Here is a 9,580-nt window from a genome sequence, read left to right on the forward strand (position 1 = left end):
TCCCAAAGCAGGAAACAGAGGTGAAATGTAGCTCTGCATTCCTGAAAAAGAGCGTCACACCATTGACTTGTTCCCTACCGAGTGCTATGTTCAATCAAAGGGAACTCATCTGCGTGACTGCTCATCTATTCCAGGACAAAAAAGGATTCATCTGGATGTGACTGGCAGAAACATGCAGGAATGACTTATAGAGTGGAGAGCGTCCACTGAAACCTGGAGGTAGCATCAATGTCTTTTGGGAACAGATATACCGATGAAAGCTGCTTCACCAGGCACAGCTGTGGTCTCTCCTCTGTTCTGGGGAGGCAGGGGCCTGGGGTGAAGAGTCAGACAGGAACAGAGACCTGTAGGGGTCAGACCCATGACCTATCCTGGATTCTGGTGAGGCAGCCATGGACCAACCTGGCTGGAAGTGACTCAGCAGGAGGGCAATGAACTGAGGGGAGAATTTGGGCCTCCACAACAAGCAGGAATAGCAGTGCTCCCTGGCACTGGGAGGAAGATTCCTTTGGCTTAGTAAATAAGTCACTGTTGGTCTTACCATTGAAACCTCGGGGCTTGGGTCTTGCAGGTGCAGCAGAAGTATGACCCAGCTCTTTCGAACCTGCTCAGCGAAATAGGCCTTCCATTTTTTCTTTGTCAACTGAGCCAGGATGCCAAATAGGACAAAGGCCACTGAGCGAAGACCATCATTCTCCTACAGCCAAGAAAGCCCCACAACTTGGTAAGTAAGGGACAATCCCATCACGCACCTCACACAGCCGTCTCTTCTACGCTAAAGTAGAGTGATTGCAACTACAGCTAGTCAGATAAACTTTAATTAACCAATTTTTTATTCGAATTTTCTGATTCATGAAAATATTTTAGAGACAGTTCAATTTTGATGAAATTCCTCCAGAAGCCAGGCAGGGTCCTTAGAAACCTGCCTGGTGTCTTCTCAATACACCCATCCAGCTCCTTGGCAGCCAATCTAGCAGGCTGACTGGGATCATAGGCTTCAGGCTCCCAGCTTTGGGGAAGGATAGCTCAGTGGTTTGAGCATTGGCCTGCTAAACCCAGGGTTGTGAGTTCAGTCCCTGGGGGCCATTTTGGGAACTGGGATAAAAGCTGAGGATTGGTCCTGCTTTGAGCAGAGGTTGGACTAGATGACCTCCTGAGGTCCCTTCCAATTCTATGACCCTGGGGTCCTAGCTCTCAAATTTGCAACTCCTGGCACCTCTAGCTCCCAGAGTTTCCTGGGTTCCCAGCACCAGGATAGTCTGAGAGCAGACTGCCCAGGCCAAGGCTTCCAACAGAGCTAGGTTGAGAATAGTAATTCTGTTTCACAAGGAGTTCTGAAGTTTGGGGAGGTTCCCACAAATAGGAACAAAACCAAAATTTGAAATCTCAAAAATTCTCTGCAAAACAGAATTATCATTCCAACCCTCTCACATAAAAACGGTATAGAGCAGGCCCAACACTTTCTATTGCACTCTGTAACCCCCTTTTCATGGTTATCTAGCTACCTAATCTAGTATTCAGACTTTCTTTGAGGTTCTCAGTGGCAATCAAGAACAGAAGGGTGAGACTGTGGGAGCAGGGATGTCATCCCCATCCTCCTAATGTTCTCCTCCTCCGTAAAATACTTCCCTTCCCTGGGGCCTAAAATCTCTGCACTCTGACATGAGCAATGCCCAGGGAGTCCACATCACACATCGTAAATCGAGTCTAATCAAGATCGGTTGAACTGGGGTTGGAGAGTTCTGTTCACATACATCGTCAAAGTAGGCCCGGATCTGTTCGGTGAGGTCTTTGAAGGAAGAACCGATGTCCTTCTCTTTCAGCTCCTTCAGGACTTTGGCCAGTGCTTTCATGCTCTCACCAATCACTTCAGAACTGAAAACGTCATGTAAGGCCCGATCAGTATGTCCAGAAGAAACTTCTTGTACTTTTTCACCTGTACAAACATACGACATTAAAGAAAACTTATCACTGATCACACTTCTAAGAACTTTTCTTTAGCAGTTATGAAGCTGTGGGAATTTCATCAACCCTCTCTCCCTCCTGAGATCTATAGCTATATTTCAGACCAGGTGCTAGCTACAATGAGCCAAACTCAGTAACATAATACACGTGCATAATCCTATTATTAGATTTCTAGTTACTTAGATTCCAAGGCCAAAAGGGTTCATTGTGATTATCCGGTCTGACCTCCTGCATAACATAGAACTTCTCCGAAATAGTCTCTGAACTAGAGTACATCTTTTAGAAAAACATCCAATCTTGATTTTAAAATTGCTAGTGACCGAAAATCCACCACAACAACTTTTGGTAAATTGTTCCAATGATTAATTAAAATTACTATTAAAAATGTACGCCTTATTACCAGTCTGAATTAATCTAGCTTCCTTTTTCTCCATTGAATCTTGTTATACCATTGTTTGCTAATGTGAAGAACCCATTATCAAAATTTGTTCCCCATGTGAGTAGTTATAGACTGTCCTCAAGTCACTCCTTAACCTTCTCTTTGTAAAGCTAAATAGATTGAGCTCCTTGAGTCTATCACTAAAGGTATATTTTCCAATCCTTTGATAGTTCTTGTGACTCTTCTCTGAATCCCCTCTAATTTATCAGCATCCTTCTTGAATTGTGGACATCTGATCTGGACACAGCATTCCAGCAGCACTCACATGAGTGCCATATTCAGAGGAAAATAACTTCTTTACTCTTCTTCAAGATTCCTCTATTTATGCCTCCAAGGATCATTTCAATCCTTTTGGCCACAACTTCGCATTGGGAGCTTATGTTCAACTGATTATCTGCCATGGCTCAAGTTTTTTCTCAGCATCATTGTTCCCTGGGATAGAGTCTCCCGTCCTGTAAGTATGGCCTGCATTTTTTGTTCCTAGATGTATACATTTACATATGGTTACATTAAAGTGCACATTGTTTGCTTATGCCCAGTTTACCAAAGGATCCAGCTTGCTCTGTATTGACTGCAAAAAGGTGACTAGGGTATGGGAGAGAGCAGAATTTGGCCTAGTGCATTGTGTGCAGCCTCTGTAAACTCTGAGCAATTATTTCCCTTGGATTCTCTACTTATGTTGCATCCTATTCAGTATTCTCTCATACCTTCACAGGCGCCCCATTGACTATATTTCCCAGGCCTCTTACAGCCATCTGACGGACAATGCTGTTCCTATCCTGTGACCTTTCTTCCAAGATCATAAGACACTCTTAAGCAACTTCTTCTCCTGAGCATGGGATCAGTCATTAGCTGAAATAAAATCAACATGTCCATTAGCACCAATATGATCCTTAAGATTGGGAATAGAATTTGAGCCGGCATAGAATACACTAAAAACAACAAGGAGTCCTCCTATAGCCACAGTCTTGTGGATACAGACTAATATGGCTACCCCTCTGATACGTGGCACATAACACACTAACTTTATCATTCCACACAAATGAGAAATGTCTTAAAAACATGCAGCTTTCCTTTTGGGCACTATAATAGGGATCCACTCACCTCTTGAGAGCCCCTTAGTGGCCAGGTCTGGTACCACAGTCCTTTTCTCACCCCTGGTGCACCCTGCCAGCTGACCTCAGTGAGTCTTCTGTGGCTCAGGCCTCTGGCTAAGTCCCAAAGTCCAAATGAACCCCTTCTGGGCTAGTCAAGAACAGTCCCATTGCCCTCACTAGGGTCTCAGCCCCAACTCTGGGTCCTTGAAATTCTGCTCTTTGTTCAAGCTCTCCGTAAGCATTGTCCCCTTCCTGGGGCTTATGCCACTGTAAGTGGTAGGGGATCCAAGGCCTGCCCATAACTCTGGGTTCCAAACCATGGACCCTGTAAACAGTAGTTAGGCACCGCTTGATTTCAGTTCATTGTTGCTTTTCCTACCAGCCACTTTTAGCTTCACCCTCACCTCAAGGTTCAAGTTCTTAAGGACTCTCTTCCTGCAAACCCAACTTAAGCAAATGCTGCCAGAATCAAACTCTGGCAATCCCTGGAATTTCTGTGGCCAGAGAGCAGCATCGTTTCTTGCCCCTCAGTTCCTGGCAGGAACTGACCTGCTAAGGCCCTGCAGCTCCTTTTAGCTGAGCCTGATGGGCTCCGATTGGCTGCTCTCATGAGGCCTCTCTAGACAGACCCAGATTTGTGGCTCTTTTCCTGGGGCAGGGTGCAGTAGGACCATGGGGCCTCTTGTAAGGAGCCTCAAAGCCCAGGAACAGCCCATCCCAGGCACAGATCGATTGTTTTCCTTAGAACCAGATGAGCCCCTAAGATAGTTACTTAGCATAAGTGGAAATATGATGCAGATGTTAGAGGAGGGCTGTAGAAAGGGAGGATGGTCCAGCAGTTAACACACTTGTCTAGGACTTAGGAGACCCAGGTTCAAATTCCTGCTCCCTCAAAGACTTCCTGGGTGACCTTGGCAAATCACTTAGCCCTTCTGTGCATCAGCTCCCTGCCTGTAAAATAGGAATAATAGTGCTTCCCTACCTCCCAGGAGTGTTGTGGGGATACATACATACATTACAGAGTTTTGAGGTACTCAGATACAATCGTCATGAGAACCTAAGACAGATGTGAATGTATTTGTATGTTGCTTGTTTTATAGTATTAGGACACTAGGTTCATTCCGAAGATCTGCTGAGTGAAACCAAAACCAGGAGCTGTTGGTTAGTATCAGCACTGGGACTTGGCAGAAGAGGTCCAGTACTTCAAACTCTGTCTGTATCTCTCTCAGCCAGCACCTGTGGTTGTGTAGCTAGTATAGGCAATGGCAGCAATACAAATATCAGCGAGAGAATGACTCCGAAAGGTAGAATGAAGTTCCTTGTCAGGTTTCCATATAAAGGGGGACCCAGTCTACTATCTAAAATGACAGTTACTCCTATGAACTGAACTGTACAACTCCTTAAAAGAAAGGCAAACAGACAATGGTCTAATGGTGAAACTGCTCTTCGGAGCCCTGTGTCTTACCTGGGCAAGGAAAGCTGTGCCGGTGATTCGGAAGTTTTCCATTGGGGAATTCACCCAGGGGAGGAGGCTCTGGATGATCTCAAGTGTTATTAGTCCAAATCTTAGCAGACCACTGGAAGGCAAAAAACCGCTTATGGGGTCGATTGCACACTTCAAAAACTCAGCTGCTCTGAGCAGACAGCTCTGATATCTATGGGTGGGAGCTGTGTGTTTCCACCCAGGGCACCCCCCACAAAGCTATAAACTGGAGGTTCCCTCTCAGCCACTCTATTTGCTACTGATTCCCAAGGATAAAATCATGCCTCTTAGATCTCTTACCTCACCAGCAGACACACTCCCTCATGGTGAGTCTGGGGGTTTTCAAGCAGAATCCATGTTTTCTGCTTCCTGAGCACTCTCACCAGTCTCTCATTCCCAACTTTGGAAAGCACAGACTCTAACGCTTGGACAGAAAACCTGGGGAAAGAGAGGCACAGAACTGCAGCAATCAGTAGGAAGGTGCAGCCTGAACAGAGTCAGGAAGCCCAGGTTACTTGTCAGGTCTGCTGTTCATCGACAGTTCATCCACTGGCAATATCCTGGACACCAGTGTCCCTGGAAGGACTTGATGCCAGGAGGTAAGTTTCTGTCTCATACATCTCATATGACTAGTTTTGCTAGGGACAAAATTTTGCAGTTATTTTCACTTTCTGCAAGGAGTATGGATACTAGCAGAGTACAAGGATATAAAAAAGATACACGATCAGGACCCAAAAACTGGGGGGCATAGAATGTGGTGATCACTAGTGGATATTTTGGGGTTGTATCTCCAGATATGATGTGACAGAGTGCTGAGGGTATGCACTTGAGTCAGCACTCTGGTCACTATTAGTACTAATTCAGTTCCTTACAGAAAGCCTAATTGGACAGAGGTGTAGCTGATTACGAGGTCAGATTGGGGCTAGTGAGTCATGGAACCAATCATTCCATTAACAGGGAAACTGTATAAAAGGACATGGGCAGGAGCCCTTTGAGGGGAACAGACAGAGAAAGAAACTTGGGTGACCAGATATCCTGATATTTGGGGCTTTTTCTTATACAGGTGCCTATTACCGCCCACCCCCATCCTGATTTTTCACACTTGCTGTCTGGTCACCCAAAGAGAAACAGAAAGACAAAAAGCTGGGAGAGCCTGACAAAGTGAGCTCTCTGAGTGGAAACACCTTCCCCCCATTTTGGAGAAGAGTTTAGAAAGTTGAGATACAAGATAAAGGTGCTATGTATTGGTAGGGGGATTAAATAGACTTCACGTTGGTGTTTACAAGCAAGAAAGTCTCAACGTGGTCTGTGTTTGTAGAAGATGTGGGGGTGCAACACCCCTCTCTGTCACAGCTGGGGGCTCATCAGGGATTTCCCTGTTATCTATGCAAATAGAGAGCCTGCTGGAGAAGCCGGGGTAGAGGTCTGGCAGTCCAGGTGATGGAGGGAACACACTGAAATGGGTGGTGAAGCAGCAAGGAGAAGTCTAGAACAGGGTTCTCAACCTTTCTGTTTCTGAGCCTCCTCTCACCTCAACAAGCTATAAATACTCCATGGCCCACTCCCAGGCCTCTGCCCTGCCAGGCATCAGAGTTTGGGGCTCCTGGCTCTAGATTTTAACTCCACAGGGTGCAGGGGCTGGGGCTTTAGTGCAGGTGCTGGGCCTCAGGGCTCCAGCCTGGCTGGGCTCAGAGATTCAGCTTTCTGCCCTAAGCCCCAGCTAGTCTACTGCCAGCCCTGCTTGGCGGACCCCCTAAAACCGGCCCAGTTGAGAACTGCTGGTGTAGAAGACCCCACAGACCTTCTAACAATCCCACCAGGCAGAAAAACAGCCTTTGCTTGCCTGGTAGGTTTAACAGCAAAAGAGCCTTCAGGAATTTATACAGGAACAAGCCCAGGTCTGGCAACAACTCCTCCAAAGTCTGGCAAGTCCCGTGACAGGAAATGGAAACCAGGCACAGGAGATCAGACTCTGTAAAATGGGACCTGCGAACAACCCTGATCTGGTTTTGGTTACTCTTAAAGGAGCAGCGGTGAGACCTCACAAGGACAGAACAATGTGGGCCTTTCGACTGACACCCCATTTAACCGGGAAGCACATATATGGCTCTTAGTGATTAGCGGGCAAGAGATTAGGGCGTGATTAAGGCAGCCATGCTGGACGAGGTGGGGCCTGTCCACAGAAAAGTACTGCCAGAAATGGAGAGTTGAAAGATGGATTGAGGATTAGGCCTCTGTGCATTTGCATAGAAATTGAAAGATTGGACCACTTACTGGTAAGGCCACATACTCAAACTGTGGGGGAGATCATGGACTGCATGATTCTGGAAGTTTCTTCAGAGTCACCCTGAGCATATCTGAGTATAGGTTACGTGGCACCAGCCAGTTAATCTGGACCCGCAGTTAAAATTACAGAGGAATTTGCAGGCGGACATTCCCAGAGTGAGTCAGTGGTTTAAGGGGCTAAAAGATCACTAAAAGATTGCCATATGAGTCTCAAATAAAAGCTCATGTCACCAATATCATTGTGAAACACATCTACAGATGCTGTGTAAAGAGCCATGTCTATGCATTGAAAATTACATTCTTATGATCTGTGTCTAGGGACTAGTCACCAGGAAAGGTGAAAAAATGGTTTTCTTTAAGGCAAGAAATGTTTCTCCATCTGTTTGTTTACATGTAAATTAAGCATGTAGGGTTCACATTCAGTTCAGGACTGTGAGAACTTCAAAGAAAGAAAAGTAACAGGAAGGAGACAGGGGTGGGGACCCAATTTTGGGGTACACCTCAAAGGTTTGCTCTAGTATATTTGGGGGACAAAGAAGACACCCTGGCATCTTTCACTTAGGAAGTAGATGGACAGCGAGACGGACAGCGGGGTCACTATCAGGCTTGGTTGAGAACGTTGGGTGAGAAACATCTTTAGACAGGAGGTTAACCTGTTGGGTAAGTTTAGTCTCTAGGACCATGTTATGATTTCATTTGACATGTAACCATTTTTTGCTTGCATTCTTTCTCACTGTCACTGGAAATTCTGTTCTTTGACCATCTCTGTTCTTGTTTGCCCTATAAATATATCTAAGTGCTGTGTGTTTTGCACTATAGAGTATAAGTAATAAAGTATAAAGTATAGAGTCTAAAGTATAAGAAGTAAACTGGTGTGTACTGTTCCATAGGGAACAGCATGCCCGGTAATTCTGTGGGTGTTCAGTGGATAAAGGTCTGGACACTATACGGAATGGTCAGAAGACTCGGGGGTTGGTGTGTGCCTATCACTAACCTGTACAAAGAGACTGGGGTCTGAGGAGGCCTGGATGGCAGTGCTTGTTTTGCCAGAGCCTGGTCATTTTAGGGAACTGACCCACAGCAGACACAGACAAGACTTCCTCACTCTAAGGGCAGGCAATGGTAAGGTGCCTCATAACCCTGGAAATTCCTGGGGAGTGTCACACAACTCTATTGGAATTCTTTGTTTCTCTCCCTTCCTTCTAATTACCGGCAAGGGTTGCCCTCAGTATGTTGTTGGTCTTTTTGGAATAGGCTCCAGCTGCTTATCCTTGGCAAAGGCATCTTTTGTCCTGAGGTTCGGCTGACCTGCTGCAGGAGAACAGGAAACAGCTCTGGGAGCAGCTCCTGCACAGCTTTGCTCGACTGCTGTGCTGACACCACCTCAAAGATGGCACATGTTGCCTGAAAGGAGAGCATGGTAAAAAATGAGATCTCCTCCCAACACCATCACATCCTCTTCTCCCCTTCTGATATCAGCTGTACTGAATTTTCACTTCTGCCGGTAACTTGAATGACTGCAAGCAACTCCCTTAACTCGTGGCTCAGTTTCCCACATCTGTAAAAATGTGTATGACCTACCAAGGCATGTTGTGAGTCCTAAGGAATATTTGCAAAGCACTGTGAGCAACCTGGTTCAAAGACTCTCTAATTGCCAGATGTTATTAAGTAAATCAGCCACATACTCTAAAACTGCGTATTTGTTCCACAGACAGCAGAGCTGGACTCAGGGAAACAGTACATCAGAGGAGAAGTGCCCACACAGCAATATTCTACCACACTTCTAGCTTTCCAGCAGCAGGATTGTCTCAGGGCAGAGGAAAGCCTGAAAGGCGTGTCTGTCATCTAACTTACTGAGAGAGGTTCAGCAGCTGCCAAATGCCTGTCAGTTTCAGTCTCTGAGGTGATGCTTTCTTCTTGGCTTGTTGACGTCTTTATTTTTTCTATTAGGACCTGTAGGACCTGAGTGGCAAGCAAGGGGTCTCCCCCCAGAGATCTCCACAGCTCACTGGTGTAACTGCAATTTAACAGAAGTTACATGTGACCCCTGGACACTTTTGTGGCTCAGACTGAATGCGTCCTATTTAAGTAAAGACCAACTTTTCTCCTTGCCTATGAGGAGAAAGTTAGGAGCACTGTCCTCCTTTAACGCTCCTCCTGTTTAAATATTGAGTTTCCAGTTACAGAACTAGGTTAAGTGACCTAGTCTTACTGCAGCCTAACCATTAATACTAGACTTCCGAAGGACAGGACACAGAGCGCCAATCTCAGTTCCTGTTTTACCACTTCCCAGTAAATATGGAATCCTGA

At 45.9% G+C, this 9,580-nt stretch overlaps 1 long non-coding RNA gene across 1 annotated transcript; it reads right to left on the minus strand.

Annotated features, from left to right (window-relative positions):
• Positions 1–5,408: 5,408 nt before the first annotated feature.
• On the minus strand, positions 5,409–9,185 carry LOC120391453. Its single transcript, XR_005591327.1, has 3 exons — positions 9,125–9,185; positions 8,481–8,674; positions 5,409–5,444 (listed from the first exon to the last, which is right to left on the minus strand). It is a non-coding gene; the product is annotated as an uncharacterized LOC120391453 (long non-coding RNA).
• Positions 9,186–9,580: the final 395 nt, after the last annotated feature.

The sequence above is a fragment of the Mauremys reevesii genome, linkage group 25 (genome assembly GCF_016161935.1).
Source record: "Mauremys reevesii isolate NIE-2019 linkage group 25, ASM1616193v1, whole genome shotgun sequence".
NCBI classification, from domain to species: domain Eukaryota; kingdom Metazoa; phylum Chordata; order Testudines; family Geoemydidae; genus Mauremys; species Mauremys reevesii.